Raw genomic sequence first — 23,536 nt, forward strand, 5'->3', positions numbered from 1 at the left:
AAAGAGATTTAAGACCGATCCCTGCTTCCACTCAGGACCTTTACCGGTTCCTTCAAGATCAAGATCACACAATTGTCCGACTGAGGCAAGATTAAAGATCAAGTTGGAAACAAATAAGTATTGGAAAGGTGTAGTGATGGAGTGGCAACGAAACCGACATGGAGTATGGCCATGCAATTACTATCAGCAGCATAAATAGATGGAGAAGATTTAGCAGGAGTGCATGTAGTCAGGAGAGAAAAATCAGAAGTCATATTGTTACAACAAGTGGAATCAAGGAGCCATCAATTACCTGAGGAAACCACAAGAGCAGAGGAATTAGATGAAATCACCTGTTTAAGCAAATCTTGTAAGTCACTCATTTGAAAGGTAGACGAAAAAGGTTTAAGCTCAGCAGATGAGGCAACAACCACAGTAGAGTTAGAGCTAGGTTTAACATGTCTTGATTTTGAAAAATGTCCTGGAGGTCGAGGTGATCGAGTGGGACAATTTCCCAGAATATGGCCACGCTTATGATAGTATCTGCACTCAACTTTTGGACAGTCAACAAATTTATGCCCAGTGAGTTTATAACTTTTGTAGAAGAGAGCTTCAGAAGTACTAGACAAATGAGTGCTGGCGAAGACAACCTCAAATCGTGTGGAGGTGATGCCAAGGTGTTTTTCTTCAAACAGGATTTCTTGTATCGCCAAGTCCAGTGATGGAAAGGGATTGCAATTTAGCAAAGCAACACAAATAGACTCGTATTTTGGACAAAGCCCCATAAGTACCTTAATAAGACATAGGTGATCAATACTGATTTTAGCTGGATCCAATTATTTCCAAATTTTCTGGAGTGTGGCCAAATAGTCATTAACAGATTGACTACCCTCTTGAATAAGACTAACAAAAGTATTGTGCAGTTGATAATAATGAGGTAAACCAATAGACTGAAAACGCGTAGATAAGAAATCCCACAAACTCTTGGCATCATCAAATGCATCAAACTGAACATGTATGACATATATAGAAGTATTCCCGAGCCAAGTGATGATTTGATGATTTTTACTGTCCCAATTCTCTAATTGTTCAACAAATTTATTATCAACCTCGGTGGATAACCTAATCGGTTGAGGACTATCACCGATGATAATATGCCATAGATTATGCCTAATTAGAATACTTTTCATTTGATGGGCCCAAATAAGATAATTCATCTCATCAAGACAGTACTAATAGGGCGAATACATGATCTTTTTCCATGCGGCTCGATGGCAATGGGAGAAAGAGTTGGGAGTCGAAGTCCTCTTTCTCCTGAACCCACATATGGACCCATTCCCGAGTAGGGACAACCACCCAGATCATCGCAACATCGGCTCAATTAAGGAGAGAAAGGAAGGAAAAAAATAGCTCAGCGGCTCGACTCAACCAGGAGAAACCAGAACCGCTTGGTTCTATTCGACTCGACGAGTTAGCTCGACGGCTTCAGCGTGGTTAGCTTGACGTGAACGGCTCAACAGCTCGGGCTGAAATGAATAGATCAGTTCGAACCCATGAATCAGCATAGTTGAGGCGGACGAACCCACGAATCAATGATGAGAACGACAGACATCACATAGCCCTGATAGTAGAGGATATGGCGGCAGACGGAAGCGTGACAGACAGAAGTGCAAAAAAAGACGGACGCCTGAATTATGGACGGAAGCACAATGGAACTGAAACGACGACTACAGACAAAAAATAAACGACTTTAGTGGTAGAGGTGAGCGTAACTGATGGAGACAAACGATGTCGGTGGCATGAACGACGACTACAGATGGAAATGGAAAACGTGATGATTGAAGTATGCATGAACCATGAGGCTATTGATGATATGATGACAGAGGCTACGCCAAATTCTTGGCTCTGATACCAAGTTGAAAATATTAATGTATTTCACTGAGTTGTATTTTATAGAGAAGTATAGTGTATATATATACTGTATAAAGGAACTAAAAATAGACCCTAAAATGCCACAACCTAAAGACTCTCTAACCACATAGACTAAGTATACATTCACAGTAATGTTTTGACGTGTCTAGCATAAATCTTAGAAAATGATTCTAATGCATTTTTTAAATCACTCAAATCTAATGTCAAATGGAGAAGTCATAGTACTCAAAAGAAGTTTTGAAATCAAAATCATATGGGGTGGTGTCGTGGCATACATAATCTAAACAAATATTGACATGTGATAAACCTAATGAGGTTGAAGCTAATACATAACTTCAAAATGGTCAATTTCTATCGTGTCATGTTGACATGGCACTTCAATGGTCATATTTGCTAACATGGCAGTGTTGACATGTGATGGTGTTTGATGACAAGGTTGTTTCTAGGGAGGAAAAATTTCTAGTACTACCATAGTACCTATTACTCCAATTCATAATTTGACACGTCATTAAATGATATATTAATTTATTTTTTAGACCCACATTTTTTTTAAATGATGTTATCATGGCATACAATGAATGGAGGTAGTATGGACAATACTCCATACTATATTAGTACTAGACATTTTCCTTATCTATGAATGCAAAATTATATCAGTTGGACGACTTTAGTTGTGACATGTTGGCACCTATTAAATTTTGTATTTAATTTTTTTTTAAAAAAAAGAAAAGAAGTGTTCAGCGCTCTCCCACCTCAAGCGTGAGTGCGTTACACAAGGAAAATTTCTAGTATTTTGAAAATATGAATTTTTTTTTTCATATTTTCTATATTTATTGTTTGCCACGTCGACATGCTTTTTATAACTAGAGTGTGTATGGTATCGTTAATGTGGGACCCATTAATATTGATGAAGATAAATTTCTACTATGAATTCCACTAGTACTAAAAATTGTCCCTGCAAGACATGACAAATGTGAATTCTCCAAGGTGCAAGTACGAGCGGTTTGTGTAGTCGGGAATGAATTTTGTTCATATGAGTATAGTTCAACTAATATGAACTTGTAATATCAACCTCGAAATCTTGAGATTTGATCTCCCACCCCGCATATTGTAAAAAGAAAAAAAAAAGTGGTTTTGAATTTTGTTTCCTCTTGTCGTTGCCATTTTTAATTCGACTTTAATCTTTTATTTGTTTTTTCTTTTTTGTACCAAATTTTCTCCACCACTAATTTGTTGGGAATTTATAATTAGATATAAATAAAATGTGGAAACTGAATTATATCTCAAATTCTCACTTTCACAGGTTAGAGCAAAAAAGATTTATAATCATAAATTATCAAAATAATTAAGAGAAGGGAAAAGAGAATTACATTGGAAATATATTGGTTCGCCCCAAATTTGGGACTACGTTTAGTCTTCTGCAACCACAGGTTCTACTATGATGAGACTGTAAAAGGTTCCAAAACTCACGCTACAAAACTCTCCCAAACAGCCCAACACGAACTATTTGATTCCCTATATCACAACTCGGTATTTTTGAATGAATAATAAAAGAGAAACACACCAAAATTCAAGAAGAAAAAAACTGTAACTGGATTGCACAAAAATTGTGCTTCTGCCACATGCACAAACTACTGCTTTCTTCTTTTGAATTTCCGCACAAGGATGTAGCACAAGGATGCCCAACATTCTCCCATTTAGAGATAAAATGATGACCTTGCCTCTCGCCGCAATAAAAACTCACCATCTTGACAAACTCCAAGACTCAACTCTCTCTACAACTATTATCTCTGATCTTCTTGGAAAACTCCAAGATTCAATATAAAACCTGTAAAATCAACAAAGTAGCAAAACTGAAAACCATCAGAGAAATAACTGTAGTTCATCTGTTCTTGCCCCGAGGTATGGGCAAGCTACGTGGAACTGTCCCCCAGACATAAAAGTCAGTCACATACTCCCACTTCAGCTAAGTGGTACCACCGAAATCTTCTTCAATCTTGAGCACTTGTTTTTTAAGAAAACACATTCTGTAAATGGTTTGACTCCTTCCTTCAAACCTGCTGTCAAGCTGGATACTTTATCCTTGACCTTAGCAGCTACTCTGGTCTTCATCAACTCATTTGACTGTCTGATAATTGGGGTTCATGATAGCCATCAACTTCTCCTCTCGGACTTCCCAATTGCTTATGAATTGATGGACCTTGATCTGGTTGATCGATATTTGCTATCATTGTTGCTGGCTCAACTGTACCTCTGCACCTGCCATCTACAACTTTAACTAGCATCTATCGTCTCTCTAATCCTTTGACAACACTAAATTGGCAATTGTACAGTGTGGAATTTTTGCGGCCAACTGCCACTACCTGGGATCCTAATATGAGTTTACACTGATGACTGTCAAACTCACACTTGTAACACTCACCATCCAATTTGCCAATAGGGATGAGATTTATTTTCATCCTAGGTACAAACCTGACATCTCGTAGTACTAACTTTTCTCCAAACTCTGTCTTCAGATTAATGTTCCTAATCCCAGCGATCTTGGAAACTCTTCCATTCCCCATTCTCACTAGACCAAGCTATGTATACTGAAGGTGAACTATCAATTATCCATTCAGATGAGTGAATGCTATTTTTTGTGTTACTCTCAATACAGGCATAGACATCCTTCAATTTTAACCAAATTTACCTCTTGTTTTCTTTTCTGATCCTTTTCGACAGTAAAAACACTCTATCTTTTTATTCCTATTCTTCCACTTTCTATTACTGCTACTCGACCCGTCATTTTCAGAGTCTATGTTGCCTTTACCTTTAGTCACTGCTAAAACTGAACCTACAACGTTTTCATGGTCTTCTAACTATCAGGTAAATATATCAATAACGGAGTAGCATACACCTCATCAGTAAATTCTATATTAATAGATTTTAACTGATTAATTAAAGAGGTAACCTCAATAATATAGGAATTTACAGAAGCATTCTCAACCATTTGCATATTGAAATACTTCTTAAAAAGATAAGCCTTACTATTGACCTATGAAGCACAACACAAATATGGCTACACGATATGGACGGATACGTCTAAGGATGCGTCATTTTTTTATATATTTTTTTATATATTCTTTTAATATATATTTCTAAAGATGGAGATTAGATGATTCTAGTCTAGGGTTTTGTCCGTTATTTATTTATTTTTTCTTTTAGTTTTGGACTAGACTTGCGAGCTTTTTAAATAGGTTGAGAAAGATTAGATAGTTACTTGTCTTTTTTTTTTAAAAAAAAACGTATGCATAGAAATAGATACATCAAATTGTGTGTCAAATACGTATCTATCAAATCGCGTGTCAAATACGTATCTGTCAAATCGCGTGTCAGATAGGAAGTATCGGTTAAATCGCGTGTCAGATAGGTGTCTGATTTGCAAATCCTGATGATTGCAACTGCTTCTTCATCCAGGTTGACATTCAGGTTCTCCCATGTTTTATGCAATTTCTTGTAAGTCAATAAATCTTTAACTTGCATCTTCCAATAATCAAAATTTATAATTAGAAAGAGTAGAGAAAAGAGAATTACACCGAAAATATACTGGTTCGCCCCAAACTCAGGACTACATATAGTTTTCTAGAACCACAGATTCTCTTATGATGAAAATTATGAAAGTTTCTAAAACTTACGCTACAAAACTCTCCCAACTCTTCCAAATAGTTCAACATGAACTATTTGATTCTTTATACCACAAATCGATATTTTAGAATTAACAATAAAAGAGAAACATATCAAAATTCAAGGGAAAAAAAAAAACTGTAACTGGACTGCCCAAAAATTGTGCTTCTGCCGCACTCACACACTACTGCTTTCTTCTTTTGAATTGTCGCACAAGGATGCCCACATTCTGCTCTTTTTCTTCTTTGCGACACAAAAAAGGTCTCGGCACTTCTGTGCTTCACGGTACTTGGCCAATTTTCTTCATATGTGACTGCACATATATACACCTGTTGCCCTAGTTAAATAATGGTGTTTCCGGTTACCAAATAATGGGCTTGGCCCATTAAGCTTGAACGAGAGAAAAACATCCATTTCCTGCTCACATGAATGTTAACAAGTGTATAATTTCCTTTCTATTTTGACTTAATTATAATTATAATTAAATTATATATACATATATATTTCCATTCCATCATGTGTTTTCTCTCCATAATCCCAACATGATTTGCATAACCTGATTCAATGCCCAAATTTAAATCCAAATCCATCCTTTTGTTTAAACCCATTTGTGCTCTCTTTTTTAAAAAATAATCTCCCCTACCAAACATACTGGAAATTTATCTCAAGTACTCCCTTGTTAACCATTCTTTAATGCATTGAAATGTCTTTATGAGAGATTATTTTGCTGTGAGAATTAGATTATTTTGAGTGCACTTAAAATTTGTGAGATCTTAATTTTATCCTTTGTATCAAATATAGAAAAATAAATTAAAATATTTATAAATAATAGTTCATAATCTATTTGTGATAGATTGTGATAGACAACGATAAATTACTATCTGTATCTATCATGACACAGATAGATACAAATTGTAGTTTATCGCTATCTATCGCGATCTATCACATATAGATAAATAGTTTTGTCATTTAAAACAATTTCCCTTAATAGTTTATTTTGGAAATTGAGTGAGTTGTTTAATATTCCTAAATCCATTTAAAAGGATATTTACTCTTGAACCCAATAAGACGTAAGACTAATCGACTATTATGGTTTTCAACCATAAGAAGACATCGAGTAAAATACCTAAAAAATAGTCTTTCATAGTGCAAATAGAGATTTTTACTCTCTTTTTTTTCTATTCATTTAGTTCCTGTTTGGTAACCATTTAATTTTTTATTTTTTATTTTTAAATTAAACTTATTTCATCCACATTTTTTACAATGATTTTCATTTTTCTTAAGTACAATGGTTGTCTTCTTAGTCAAATTCCAAAAATAAAAACAATTTTTTGAACGCTAGTTTCTTTAATTATCAAAATTTGGCTTTTTTTTTTTTAAACAATTAGTGGAGTAGATAACAAAGAAGAAATTTTGAGGTGGAACCAATGTCCATAGACTTAATTTTTAAAATAAAAATAAAAATAAAATAATTACCAAACGAGACCTTAATTTTGGTTATTTAGTTATTTCTGTCGGCAAATTATACTTAGGAAAATTGTTAAAAAAAGGAAAATTGTTAAAAAAAATTGTAGCATGTTTTAGGATTTAATTAAATTAAGGGAAATTTTCAGCCAAAAAAAAAATCGATAGACATAGACTTTTATCGACCTTTATTAGCCTCTATAAAAAAAATTAAAATTTCGTTATTTTATGTATATAATTTCCGTTATTTTTCTATTTTTGAAAATTCCTTAAATTAATCTAATTTAAATTGCTCATAAATTTTTTAATTTTGTTAGATCACTAGGTGATCAACGGATAGTTTGCTCCTACAATATCATTATATGTTATTTATTAAATAATAATAATTTTAAAATTTTAAAAGAAATCCTAAATCCTATAATATCCTCCATGTTTTCTCTACTGCAATTAGAATCTTAGCAACTTTTAAAAAATAAAAAAATAAAAAAATATATTCAACCATTATATTTCTAACAGGGCTCTTATAAAAAATAACACAGTTCTTAAACGGTAAAATTTCATGAGGTCAGTTTTTAGTTTAAAATCCTTAAAAACATAAGCCTATTTAGGATGATTTTTTATTTTTGGAATAAATGAAATTTCAAATTTATTTTTATTTTAGAAATAAGCGATATTCAAGATTTATTTTTAATAATTTAAATCCATTATTTTGAAATCATTCGAAATCTTCAACTAAATGGAGAGTTAATGTTGAAAATAGAGCTCCTTCATTGAGACTGAGGAGTCATGGCCCTTGAAATTTTTGTTTTTATTTTTAATTTTAGAAAGAAAAAAAAAACAAATACTATTAAAGGATAAATGAGTGGAAATATTATTGATATTTTTTGTTGAACTTTTCGAGTGTTAATTTTAAAAATAAGTTATTTTGGAAAAAATTATAGCGTTTGACAATCACTCGAAATAGTTTTTGAAACTATGTATTTTTAACAACAGAGTTTAAATAAAAACGACTTTTCTGAAGAAAAAAAAAATCTCTAATCAATCCAAACAAGTCCTAATTTTGTATCCTTATACTTGAATGACTTGTATCAATTTTCATCATAAACTTTCAATTTCATCAGATTTGACCTTAGCTTAGTTACATGTCACGGTTTCTACCTCTATTCAATTTCTTCTAGTTCATCCATGAATTTTAATGAAAAATGTAAAATTCTTTATAAATTTACTAATTTCAATAATGTCAAATTTTGATTTAAGCTCAAATAAATAATGTCGCTAAAATTCACAATGTTTTCATAGAAAATTTGACTCTAATGTTTTTTTTAATCCATTTAGCTCTAACTATATTGCTAAAGCGAGCATAACTCAATTAACATATAACATACGTTGCTAATAATTAAAAAAAAATTTGGTTCGAATCTCCTAGACCTCATCCTTATTATATTGTATAAAAAAAAGATTTTAATTATGCTAGGGGTTCTATTATTTATATGTTGGACTGGATTCCTTCCAAACCATTATTAATCCAATCAATGTTCACATATTTATATGTTTTATTTATGAAGTTTGAAAATTGAAATTATTGGATCTTCCACAAAATTATTTGACAAACAAATAAGGTTTTCTCATTTTCCCTCATAATATATTACTTGAAAATGTAATATAACTTGCTACTATGGCTTTTATTTCTTTGTTTTTACCTATATATGTTTTAATTTGGAAGATAATTTTTTCCCTTAGGTTGAATAAAGTTAATGGTAATTATTCTTATTTGTTGCCCATGTGGGGTTCTTGCTTTTTGGCAATCATTTCCTTTTAGATGATATAGGACTTTATATTTTATTTTAAAAATTCAAAGAAAGGTTGGTTGTTGAGGCAAGAAAATTAGAAAACACAAAAAAAAATAGTTATTGAAGAAAAGAGAAAGATGGAAAAAAAATGTTAGACCATAAATTGAAGTATGATAGATAGAAAATAAAAGTAGAGGTGATGGAGCAATAATTGTCCTTTTGTTCCATTTTTTAATCAAAATATATAGTATAGGAGATTTGAATCTAAAAAATCTTTGGTCGTTAGTTTAAGTTTTATGTCAGTTGAACTATATTCATGTTGATAATAATTGTTCTTGATCTTTTAAAAAAACATTGTACAACAAAGGATTTTTTTTCTTTTTGCCTCTAGGTTTTGGGGTCTAATTTTCATTTGGTTCCTATATCTCAAAATGCAATATTTTTATTTTAACTTCTAAGTTTGGAGCTTAACTTCCATTTGATTCATTCGTTTCAAAATGTTATATTTATACTTTTGATTTTTGTTTTCATTTGGACCCTAAGTTTCAATATTTACACTTTTAAAACATTGATTTTTTTTATTAAATATTCATTTCAGTCATTGGTGTTGATGTCTATTAATTAATTTAAAAGAATTATAATTATTTGGTTTAACTTATTTTTCAGTATAACTAAAATTAATTTTAAAATTTGACTTTATATTTATTTTAAAATAATTAATTGAAAGTTAATGTCAAAGAATAAAGTGAGCATTAACAAAAATGATTGTTAAGTGTAAAATATTAAAACATAAGAACCATATTAATAAAAGATCATAAATTATGAATAAGAATGTAATATTTTGAAATTTGATGACGAAAGAGAATAAAAAAGATATTTAAAAAAAAAACAAATTAAAAGGACATGTTTGATAAAGAGCCTACCATGTAGGTCATGTACGTAAATTTATGAGAAAATAATAGTAACAAAAACTCCTTGGTAATTTTTTGCAACTCTATTTAGGATTCCTTTTCTATGTTGTTTTGTTTTGCAAACTTTTTAGTCTTTGCCCTCCACATGGGAATAGTAACATAATAATGTTAAAATATCATTTTGATTCTGTACTTTGAAGTTTGTTCAAATTTAATCTATGTATTTTTAAATGTTCAATTTTAGTTTTAATATTTTCAATAAACTTTGAATTTAGTCATTCAATGTTAATTTTTATCGAAATTGGATAAATAAAAATATTCATTTTTTGCAAGAAAATATCATATGTTAGTATACTTTAAGATTTTATAGTGAAAATACTGATGGATAATAATTTTTAAAAAATATAAATCAACAACGAACAAGTAGTAGGGACTAAAATTAAATTTTGTTGAAGGTACAAATATTAAAATTGAACATTTAAAAGTATAAATGAAACAAATTTCAAAGTATAAGACCGAAATGATATTTTAACCCATATTAAAATTTAGCGTTATATTCTCCCTTATTGATGGCTTTCAAATTTAAATTTACAATTCAAAACCTAAGAACGAATACTTTGATAGGACATCTAAAATCATGAATTCCAAAATCTTAACCCATGCATATAGAAACTATTAATTCTTCCTTATGCTTAATCTTTTTCAAATTCCATAATTCAAACATAGTTTTTGTTAGTTAATTTTAAACACATTTTTACCCTTCTTTTTCCCTTTTTTTTACGCTCCATGTTAGTTTATAATTGATGTTCTAATTTTTTTTGTCACTACACAATTGTTTTTTGTCTCCACTCATACGAAAAAGTGGTGATAAATCTTAAGAAAAGCGTCAACAGAAGCTCTACCGCCGTTTTTATGTATAGACTAAAAGCATGGTACAAGTCTATAAGTAAAGCTTCTGCCAACGCTTTTGACGTTGCGTTGGTATTTTTTCAATGAAAATAAAAAAATGTGGACAGAAATGCATTGTTGCCCACGTACCATATGTCGGTAGAAAGCTCTTTTTACCAACGCAAACAATCTTCATAGGTAGATAATATATTTATGCCCATACATAATGCATCGATAGAGAGTCTTCTACACCCACACAGTTTCCTTTGTGGACAGAGATCACTTTCTACTCACGCATAATACGTCGCTAGAAAGTGTATTCTGCCCACGAAGAAGTAAACGTGAGCAGAAGTTTTATTTATGCCCACACGACGTGTGGCCATAAATATTTCTAGCAATGCAAATAAGCATCGACAAAAACTGATTCACTTTTTTGGCTCACATTTATATGCTTCGAAATATTGATATTTTTTTAAAAGTTATTTGAATTTCTTGTAACAAAGTATATTCAAAATTGTAATAACAAATTCAATATTATAAAAAGAAATATATCCAAGTTTAATACCTTAACCATTATATATAAGAACAAAAGTTATTTAGTGTTTGTTTGTTTCTTGAGCTACACATAATGAATAGAAAAATATTTGTTACATTAAAAGGTTTGGTTTGGTCTTCAAAAAATGTCATCTGGTCCACATTTTCAAAACATAGAGACCGAAAAAGATATATTAAATTCCAAAAAGCACATGCTCAATCTTAACTTTTTGAAATGAATCATGCATCAAAATTAATAAAACAAACTTTTTGAAATGGTTTTCCTACCTAGTCCTTAAAACCACAAAGTTTTCAAAAAATATTTAGAATTGTCTAAGTGTATTTTAAAGCCTAAAATGAACCTAATTATGCAACTTCAAATCTCATAAGTTCTATACCTACCCGAAACCTATAAAAAATATCCTAAAAGTGCATATTAAAGTGCATGTCTCCAAAGAACAAAGTTCAAATATGTTGGTCTTTCTATCTGCCACAAAACCAACGAAGTTTCTAAAAACTCTTTAAAAAGTACCGAGTGTACTTTTGACCATAAAATGGACCTAATTGCATGACTTTCAATTCTTATAAGTTCTATACCTATTTGAAACCTATAAAAAGTGTCCTAAACGTGCATATTAAAGTACATGTCCTTAAACATGTTGGTTTCTCTACTCACCCCGAAACGAACGAAGTTTTTAAAACTTTCTAAAAAGTATCAAGTGTGGTTTAAAAGCCTAAAGTAGACCTAATTGCATGACTTTCAAATCTCATAAGTTCTATACCCATCCAGAACCTATAAAAAGTGTCATAGACGTGCATATTATAGTGCATGTCCTCCAATATCATACTTACGCTCTAGTTTCACAGTATCATACTTTATTCATATGAACCTTTTTGTTGAAAATAAATATAACAGTGTAAATTCTCTCACATTTTGTGTGAACTATGATGATTGTGAAGAGAAAACCAACTCATATATAAATCACAACTATATGTCACTTGTCCCACATTTTGTTACGACGTACAACTATTCATCTTAAAGCTTAATACCATTATTTTATTTGCTCATTTAAATTCTAGGACTACTCATTTCATAAAATAATTTTTTTGAAGCAAAAATTCATTAAGAGAAGTAAGCAGAACAACTAAACCACATCAACCCCTACCAAGAATAAGGGGAAGCACATAATCAGGAAAGACATCTTTCTAGGCCTCAGAGGGCCCTGAAGAGGAGGCCAAAGATGCTAGATTGTAAGTAGCTTTGTTCTTCTCTTGAGAGACTTTACAAAAAGAAGGAATATTTACACAATCAATGAGACAAATACCCTCTTTAACAAAAAAAAAAAAAAAAAAAAAAAAAACCAACCTTAGTAAGATCAATATCCAAAAGATTTAGTAATATGGAAACCTCCAAAGAATCAGTCTCAACCTCCACTAGAGGATTCTAGGCAACCTACATACGCTTCATCTCTTTCAGATCTTTGACCATTGTTTTAGCTTAAAAAACCTTAATCCCCCAATTATCACTGAAGTGATTGCATCCACTCATAATAGGATGACCAAGGCAATCTCTCAGGATCCAACCCAATTCTCCACGTTGGAAGGAACTAGACCAAGAAGCATCTACATTGAGCTTCCAACAACCCTTTGTAGGAGCCTACCAACCAAAAACCACCTGTCGAGACTCCAGAGAGGGGGAAAGAGAAGGATAAGATCTCCTAGAGTTAGCCTGAAGAGGGGATTCAACCACCAGAAAGATGTCTTTTTCGTCCGTCGACCTATGGTTGAATCTGCTATTCCTTTGATTTCAAATGCTCCAAAGTAAGGTAAGAAATGTTGGGATGTATGCTCTAAAGCCTCGTAGTTATATGTTTTATTTGAAATAATGGTTGATTATTTTATATATGTAATAATCCATTAAAAAAATATCCAAGATTATTTTATATAACTTAAACATGTATATGGTTGACATACAAGTAGATCATGTTTAAGTAATAACCTAAATGGTCTGTAGTATATGGATAAGGTTGGGTGTCGTATCCTGTTGACACTATGTATACGACCCACTTTGCATTTATTACAAAAGTTGTAAAGTGTTACAAATGATTTGATCCTAATCAGTCATTCATGTGAAGACAAGGGAGTGAGAGTATCCTATACAGAGAGTTTATATAAGATTGGAGTGCGAAATGATTAATTTCTCTTTGTAACACTGTTGAATAAAATGATTAACATTTCATAAAAGGACTACAGGTAACTCAACCTTAATCCTAGGTGAGTTATGAACTTTTGTCTATGAGAGCAGTCCTTTGATCTGTATGCGCTAGAGTGGTTAGATTCGCTGACTTAATAAGCCTACCATTTTGGGGATTTTTCAAAATAGGGAGCTAGGAACATAAATACACGAGATGGAATTCACTTCTTCCCGTCTTTAGGGTAAGTAGATGAATTGCTCCTTTAAGTGTTGACTTCGAGTCTCAAACAATGAAGCCCTTCCCTCTCACTGGCTTGAAGGGTTTTGTTTATGGTAGGACCATAAACTGGTTCATTAGAGGATTTATGGGATTAAAAGAGTAGAATGTAATTACATGGGTAAAACAAGTTGACCCAGTTGTAATTACGAGTAATTCGTGAAGGGTCAACTTACTGTTGATTGGTTATATCCATGGACATAGAATTATATCTACAGTGCAAAGAGTGCAGTTGTGGGTCTTTAGTATAATGATCTACAGTTAATGAATGTTGATTAATTAGTTAAAGAGTCTAATTAATTAATCTCGTATAATTGGAGCTTCTAATCTGTAGGTTCATAATGTTCCCTTGCCAACTCATTAGGAAAAAGCAAGAATCAATTTATTTTGGATTAATTTGAATTGTTCTAATTAAATAAGGGAATTAATTGTATAAGATGTAATTGATATAATGTATATACATATATTATAATATAAAATTAATTTTGAATAAGATTTAAAATTATATTTTAATGTATGAGAGAGATAAATATTCGAATAAGATTTAAATATTATTTATATGAATGAGATTCATATTAAAACTATAGGTTAAATTTATTGTGAAGAATGAGATTCGAATTAAAACTATAGTATATGAGAGGAAATATATTTTAATATGATTTCAACATGACATTAATTAACTATATGATCTTTAACTAACTAATATTAATTAATTAGATCAATTGATATTAATTTAATTAAATAAGATTTAATTTAATATTAATTTAAATATGAAATTTAACTCCCATGTAGTTAGGAAGGGGAGTTAACGTGAGATTGAGAGAAGTTATCTCCCCTCTCACTAGTTTATACAGAAGGGTTATGTGAATTTGAAAAATGAAGATGAATCTCACAATCTCATAATTTTGACCTAGCTGTAAATACGAACGACCTGTGAATGATCGACTTACTGATAATGGTTAAAGTGGACAGAAATATATCTACAGTGAGGAGAGTGCAACTATTGAGCTATAGTGGTATGTCTTGGTAGTTAACAAATATTGATTAATTCAGTCTAAAGAGTTTAGCCAATTAATCTCAAATCGTTGGAGCTCATGATTTGTAGGTCCATGAGGTCCCTCAACTAGCTCGTACAATTACTCCTTGGATTTGTGAATTAAGCGAATTTGAAATGTTTAAAATCTAAATTAAGGTTCTGAATTTGAAGTGTTCAAATTCAATTTAGGGTTTGATTAATTATATTTGATATAATTAAACGTTTAAATTTATCGAAATTAAACGTATTGGAAAATTTAAAATATTTAAATGTTGATTTAAATATTGATTACATGAAAAGGATTCATGTTTGAATTAGGTGTTTTATTATTTTAATATTTGATATTAAATTATAATTTGACTACTTAAATATATTTAATTAATTAAATATTTAAATAAATCATTTTAATTTGTTAAATTCAAATTCATAATTGGATTTATGTTTTTTGGTCTAATTTTATTTTAGAATAAAATCAAAATTAAATTTATTTTTTAAACTGAAAGTGGAAACATCCCAAAAATGAGATTTTTGGATGGATTATCCATTGTTAAACATCTATCCCAGTTGACAATTGCTCTTTCATGTGTCAATCAACAATATCAAGTAGTGCTTGCATGAATTAATTCTTTAAAAGCTTTCATTTTCAGAATTTTTAAAGTTCATGCAACTGAAACTTCTGAAATTCTCCACTCTCTCTCAAACCTTCTTCTCCCTTCACCTAATTGATCTCAATCTAAAATTCAACCTCTCAATCCAAGTTAAAGGATAGTAGAAAAGATCATTGTGGTGGTCTACTGGTGATTTGGAGATCCAATTCATGGAGAGGAGTTGGAATTGCTGAGGTTCTACAAAGGTATTGTGTTATTGAAACCCTCTTCCCTGAAAATGTTTTCTTGCATGCTTTTAAATTCAAATTAAGTGTAATTAGAGTGTTTATTGATTCTGATTGTTTCTGTTATTTATTTATATACTCTTTCAATTAGTATCAAGGCATGATTTAAGCACTCAATTAACGTTCATTTGAGTTTGGTGGGTGAATTTCTATAGATGTATGTTTGGTTGATTGATATGGTTCAAATTCAACTTTGGCATTAGATTTCTCTTTGATTATGTTGTTAAACTTGTAATTGGCTATTGATTTATGAGTTTATATTTATGCTTTAGAGTTTGTAATTTTATTGGAATCAGTAGAGCTGAAATTAGGTTGTAATCGAAGATTGAAGCAAGCAAAATCAACAGTTAAAAACTGGATTCGAAGCTATTGCCAAGTAGCATTGCAACGCTACCCCAGAGCATTGCAAAGCTGCTTTTGATGAAACTCGTGGCGTTGCAACGTTGGGATGGAACGTTGCAATGTTGCTCATCCCAGCCCAGAAAGATGTGCGCGTTTGTGAGTTAGTTCGCGCGGGTGAAGCCAGTTCGACTGGTTTGGTCCAATTTAGCCCTCATTTACAGCATTAGAGAGTCGGTTCGGATGGTTCAGGTTCAATTCGGGTCGAGCAGTCCATATTCAAATTGGAGTTGTTTTTAATTATTATTTATAATAATTAGTTAAATTTGCTTGCTTAGGATGCCAAAGTTGAACCATATCGGTGTTGTTTAAATATTTTATGCATGTGATGTATGTTATATTTAAATCAAATATATATGTGCATAATGCCATGTAGATTTAAAATCCCACCATAGGAGAGCATGTTGCATGCATAGTCATATGTTATAAGTTAGTTATAATATGTAGTATGCATGATTAGAGTTTCTATTGTTCTATATTAGTGTTATATTAAAGTTTGAATGCCTTTGATGAATGTTATGGATGGAAAGCATGTCTATTGTTTTATAAGTTGTTATAAAATTAGATTAGACATTAAAATCCATAACAAAGATAAGTTGCATGCTCATTTAGGTTAACAACTTGTTTTAATAGTTAAAATAGGTTGTTATCTTATAAAATACGGTTACAAACTCAATCGATATATAGTCCTATCTAAGGCTAGGGGTACTTAAGTTGAAGGGTTACGGAACACCTCCTACCTGGGGATTATGGCCGAATAATTGAGCGTTGTTAAATGATTTTATGAGCTTGTGTGAGCGATGTGAGGTAATAAAATGGTTTTATCACCTAGATATTGTAGGTTAAATCCAAATATAAACGTTATATTTGGATAAACAACATAGACTTAGGGTATTTTTTGGCCGATATGTTAGAACACTCCAATGGGAGATTAAGAATATGTATGATATATCATTTTTAGCTTTCACGTCCCTAAGAGTTCACACCGTGAGATCCATGCTCGGCTTCCTGTCGATTTTACCTTGACTGCTCCATTCGGAAAATGTTTGCATGGGTCAATAACAAGGTGAATAGAGGAAGTAGTTCATAGTAAGTGGGTGAAAAAAATGTATCAACATACCATACGGTCTCTTCCATTAGGCGACAGTAGCTAGTCTTTAACCATGGCGATCCTCTTGGAGGGTTGTAACATAGGATTCAGAACAACCCAAGGTTTAGAAATGAATAGGGTTTCATAGTTCTGTCTTAAACATTATCATCCAATTCGGGAGGATATTCATACCGTTCTATGAAATCTGAAAATGGAGTTATTCTGGAGATAGTATTTTTTCAAGATTGTCTTGTTTAGTGAAGGAATATTTGACTGTCCCTCGGTAGCATCTATTCTGACTCACTAATATATCGTTGGTAAAAAATAAAGAGATATAGGTACTTTATAACTTTTTGCTAAAATTGGATTTAGATGCGTAAGTCTAATTGAATATTGTTTATTTTTCAGTAATGTCGAACTTGATTATACAACTATTAGCTTCTGATAAATTCAACGGTGAAGGGTTTTCAAACTGGAAATCATACATAAATACAATAATAGTGGTTGATGAATTAAGGTTTGTTTTAACGGAGGAATGTCCTCCTCTTTCCAGTTCAAACGCTAACTGAAATGTTTTAAAAGCCTATGACAGATGGGTTTGGGTTAATGATAAAGCCAGAGCCTATTTCTTAGCAAGCATATTTGATGTGCTCACTAAGAAGCATGAAGCCATGGTCACTACACGTGAGATCATGGCGTCGTTGCAAGAGATGTTCGGACAACCGTCTTCTTCGATACGACATGATGCTATTAAGTAGTCTATAACTCTCGCATGAAAGAGGGGACCTCTGTTAGATAACATGTCCTAGACATGATGGTCCATTTCAATATTGCGGAAGCTCATGGCACTGTCATAGATGAGAGAAGTCAAGTTAGTATGATTATGGAGTCTTTTCTGAAGAGCTTCTTTACATTTCGTACTAATGCTATAATGAATAAGATGGATTACAATTTGACTACTCTTCTGAATGAACTACAGAATTACCAATCCTTGATGAAAAATAAGGAAAGTGAAGCAAATGTTGTTTCACAAAAGAAGTTTATGAAGGGATCTTTCTCTGGAACGAAACCTTTAGAAAAAAAAAAGTTTGTTTCTTCTTCAAAGGATAAGAGTATCCAAATGAAGAATAAATGAAAAGGGAAGAAGTAAACCCCTGCTAAGAATAGCAAAAATAAAGCACCAAAAGGAAAATATTTCTATTGCAATGAAGATGGGCATTAGAAATGCAATTGCCCACAGAATCTTGCTGAAAAGGCAACCCAAGGTAAATCTGATTTACTTGTGATAGAAACATGTTTAGTGGAAAATTCTCACTTAACCTGGATACTAGATTCAAGCGCCGCTAACCATATTTATACTTTTCTTCAGGAAACTAGTTCCTTGACACAACTATCAGAAAATGAAATGACTTTTAAGGTGGGAACGAGTGAAGTCATTTTAGCAAAAGCAGTGGGAGACGTCAAGTTATATTTCGAAGATGCTTACATTTTATTTGAAATTGTATATTATGTACCCAAAATGAAAAGGAACTTAATCTCTGTGTCTCGTCTGCTAGAAAATATGTACAAAGTAATCTTTGATATTAATGAAGTGATCATTAGTTCAAGAGGTGTTCATGTTTGTTCTGCTAGACTTGAAAATAAATTATATGTGTTAAAACCAACTGAAGCAAAAACCATTTTAAATATAGAGATGTTTAAAACGACAGAAACTCAAAATAGAAGACAAAAAATTTCTCCCAATGCCTATTATTGGCACTTAAGACTTGATCACATAAATCTCAACAGGATTGAGAGGTTGGAAAAAAAGCAGTCATCTAAATCAATTAGAAGACAATTTATTGCCTCTGTGTGAATCATGTCTTGAGGGTAAAATGACCAAAAGAACTTTTATAGGAAAAGGTCTTAGAGCCAAAGAACCACTAGAATTTATACATTGAGACCTTTGTGATCCGATGAATGTTAAAGCTCAAGGAGGATATGAATATTACGTTAATTTTGTTGATGATTATTTAAGGTATGACTATATTTACCTAATGAGTCACAAGTCTGAAACTCTTGAAAAATTCAAAGAATTTAAGACAGAAGTTGAAAACTTATTAGGTAAAAGAATCAAAACACTTCGATCAGATCGAGGTGGTGAGTATATAGATTTACAATTCCAGAACTATCTAGTAAATTATGGAATTCGATCCCAATTCATAGCGCCTGGAACACCACAACAAAATGGTGTTGCAAAAAGGAGAAATTGAACCTTGTTGGACATGGTTCATTCAATGATGAGTTATACTCAGTTAGCTCAATCCTTTTGGGGGTATACAGTATAAACTGCAGTATATATTTTGAACATGGTTCCCTAAAAAAAATGTCTCAGAAACATCATGAGTTATGGAGAGGACGTAAAGGTAGTTTACGTCACTTTAGAATCTGGGGATGCTCGACACACATGTTGGTGCAAAACTCTAAGAAATTGGAACGACATTCAAAATTATGCCTATTTGTAGGATATCCTAAAGAAACAAAAGGTGGATTTTTTATGATCCTCAAGAAGATAAAGTATTTATATCGACAAATGCTACATTCTTAGAAGATCATATTAGGAATCATCAACCTCGCAGTAAACTAGTATTCAATGAAATGTCTAGAAAAACTACAAATTGACAAAGAGTTGTTGATCAAGTTGGTCTATCGACAACAGTTATTGCTCCATCACATCCTTCTCAAGAGTTGAGAATGCCTCGACATAGTGGGAGGGTTGTACGACAATTTGATCGATGCATGGGTTTAGCAGAAACTCATGTCATCATACCTAATGTTGGCTTAAAGGCTCCATTAACCTTGAAACAGGCAATGGAAGATGTAGATAGAAATCGATAGACTGAAGCCATGGACCTAGAAATGGAGTCAATGTACTTCAATTCTGTCTGGGAACTTGTAGATCAACTAGATGGGGTCAAACCCATTGGTTGCAAGTGAATCTACAAAAGAAAGCGAGACCAAATTGGCAAGGTGTAGACCTATAAAGCCAGACTTGTGGCAAAAGGTTTTACCTAAAGAGATGGGGTAGACTATGAAGAAACCTTCTCTTCTATTGCCATGATCAAATCTATAAGAATACTTTTATCCATTGCTGCATTTTATAACTATGAAATCAAATGGATGTCAAAACAGTCTTTTTGAATGGTCATCTTGATGAAAGTATTTACATGTCTCAACTATAAGGGTTTATTGAGCAGGGCCAAGAGCAAAAGGTTTGCAAGCTTAAAAGATCCATTTATAGGTAAAATCAAGCGTATAGATCCTGGAATATAAGATTTTATACTGCGATAAAATCTTATGGCTTTAAACAAAATATTGACGAACCTTGTGTTTACAAGAAGATAGTTAACAAAACTGTAGCTTTCTTAGTCCTTTATGTTGATGACATCTTGCTCATTGGGAATAAGACAAGGTTTCTTGCTGACGTAAAAAAATGGCTAGCATCACAATTCCAAATAAAAGATTTAGGAAATGCATAATACGTTCTTGGAATCCAAATTATTCGGAATCACAAGAACAGAACGCTAGCGCTATCTCAAGCATCTTATATTGACAAGATATTGTCAAGGTATAAAATGAAAAATTCCATAAAAGGTATGTTACCTTTTAAACATGGAATTCATTTGTCAAAGGAACAGTGTCTTAAGACCCCTCAGGAAGTTGAGAAAATGAAAAGAATTCTATATGCATCTATAGTTGGGAGCCTGATATATGCTATGTTGTGTAGACATCCTGACATATGCTTTGCAGTTGGAATTGTCAGCAGGTTCTAGTTGCTGTTAACAACATTTTCAAGTATCTCCGGAGAACGAGGGACTATATGCTCATGTATGGGCGTAAAGATTTGATCTTTACGGGATACACTGATTCTAATTTTCAAACTGATGTAGATTATAGGAAATCTACTTCAGGATCAGTTTTCACTCTTAATGAATGAGCTACATGGTGGAGAAACATCAAGCAGAGTTGTATCGTTGACTCCACAATGGAAGTTGAATACTTAACTGCATGTGAAGCAGCTAAAGAAGCCATAGGTTATGCAAGTTCCTGATAGATTTGGACTGATTCCAAATATGCATCTTTCTATCACTTTGTGTTGTGATAATAGTATAGTAGTTATCAATTCAAAGGAACCAAGGAGCCACAAATGTGGGAAACACATTGAGAGAAAGTACCATCTCATTCGGGAGATAGTACAAAGAGGAGACGTGACAGTCACGAAGATAGTCTCTGAAGATAATCTTGCCGATCCATTTACAAAGGCCCTCATGGCTAAAGTGTTCAAGGACCACATGGTCGAACTAGGATTACGAGCATCATAATCTAGGGCAAGTGGAAAAATGTCAAAGGTATATAGATGCCTTAGTTTATTGTATTTTCTCTCTATATCTCAACATTGTGTACATTATATATTTGTATATATTTGTAACTCACTGAAGTATTGGTCCAAGTAGGAGATTGTTGGAAATGTCCTAAAACTCACAATTCGTAAATATGGGGAACATATTCTATCAATCAATAAAAGTATTATTGAGTTGTTCATTCAAGAAAATGTTATTGATATTGCATTCTGTTGTAAAATCCAATAAACGAATCCATGACTATAGTATCAATACTTTAACCTTATGTAGAGACATAAATGTGGATCAAGTTTTAGTTTATAGCCAAAATGGTCTATAAGTAAATGGATGAGAGTGGGTACCTTATCTTGGGGCCACTATTGGATGCGGCCTACTTTGTACACCGATACAAAAAATGTGATCCCGAAATCGTTCATGTGGAGACATGCGAGTGGAGGCATCCTATGCAAAAGATGTTTACATAAGACCAGACCACAAAATAGTCACTTTTCTTTATAACAACAATTTATTGTTAAAACTGACTATTTCATATTTGATGACCTAAGGTAACTCAATCTTAATCCTAAGCTAATTATGAACTCTTGTTTATTTGGGATTATCCTTTGATCCGCATAGGTGAGAGTAGTTCAGCAGCACTTCTCAATAAGCCTTCCATTTTGGGGACGAGACTGATAGACGACTGGGGACATAGTCCTGCAAGATGGAATTCACTCCTACATAATTTAGGGTTAGCAGAGAGGTTATTCCCTTAAATACTGACTCCTAGTTTTGAACAAAGGGGCCCCGCCCTTTCATGGTCGATAGGGATATGGTTTATTAATGAGACTATAAACCAATTGTTCAATAGAGGATTAGTGGGAACTTAAGGAGCAAGATATATTTACAAGGGCAAAACGATAATTTTGACCTAGTTATAAATATGAACAACCTATGAAGGATCAACTTACTGATTATGATTAAAGTTGACAGAAATATATCTACAGTGAGAAGAGTGCAACTATCGAGCTATAGTGGTATGTCTCGATAGTTAACGAATAAAGAGTTTAGCCAATTAAACTCAAATCGTTGGAGTTCATGATCTGTAAGTCTATAAGGTCCCTCTACTAACTCGTAAAATTACTCCTTGGATTAGTGAATTGAGCGGATTTGAAATGTTCAAAATCGAAATTATGGTTTTCAATTTGAAGTGTTCAAATTCAATTTAGGATTTGGTTAATTATAGTTTATATAATTAGACGTTTAAATATATTAAAATTAATTGTAATCGAAGAATTTAAAATATTAAATGTTGATTTAAATATTGATTATATGAATAGGATTCATGTTTGAATTAGGTATTTTATTATTTTAATATTTGATATTAAATTATAATTTGACTAATTAAATATGTTTAATTAATTAAATATTTAAATAAATCACTTTAATTTGTTAAATTCAAATTCAGAATTGAATTTATGTTTTTTGGTCTAATTTTATTTTAGAATAAAATCAAAATTAGTTTCAAAATCAAAATTAAATTGATTTTTTAAACTGAAAGTGGAAACATCCCAAAAATGAGATTTTTGGGTGGATTGTTCCATTGTTAAACACCTATCCCACTTGACTATTGCTTTATGATGTGTCAATCAACAATATCAAGTAATGCTTGCATGAATTAGTTCGTTAAAAGCTTCAATTTTCAGAATTTTCAAAGTTCATGCAATTGAAACTTATGAAATTCTCCACTCTCTCTCAAACCATCTTCTCTCTTTACCTAATTGATCTCCATTTGATATTCCACCTCTCAATCCAAGCTAGAGGTTAGTAGAGAAGAACATTGTGGTGGTCTACTGGTGATTTGGATATCCAATTCATGGAGAGGAGTTGGAATTGTTGAGGTTCTAACAAGGTATTGTATTCTTGAAACCCTCTTCCCTGAAAAATGTTTTCTTGCATGCTTTTAAACTTAAATTGATTGTAATTAGAGCACTTATTGATTATGATTGCTTCTAATTTGCTTGTATACTCTATCAGGAATCTCACGATCTAAACTAATGGAAGAGATCATAGGACACATTAACACATACCCTTCACCCACTTACTATAAA

This window comes from Benincasa hispida, chromosome 10, assembly GCF_009727055.1.
Source record: "Benincasa hispida cultivar B227 chromosome 10, ASM972705v1, whole genome shotgun sequence".
In the NCBI taxonomy this organism is placed as follows: Eukaryota; Viridiplantae; Streptophyta; class Magnoliopsida; order Cucurbitales; family Cucurbitaceae; genus Benincasa; species Benincasa hispida.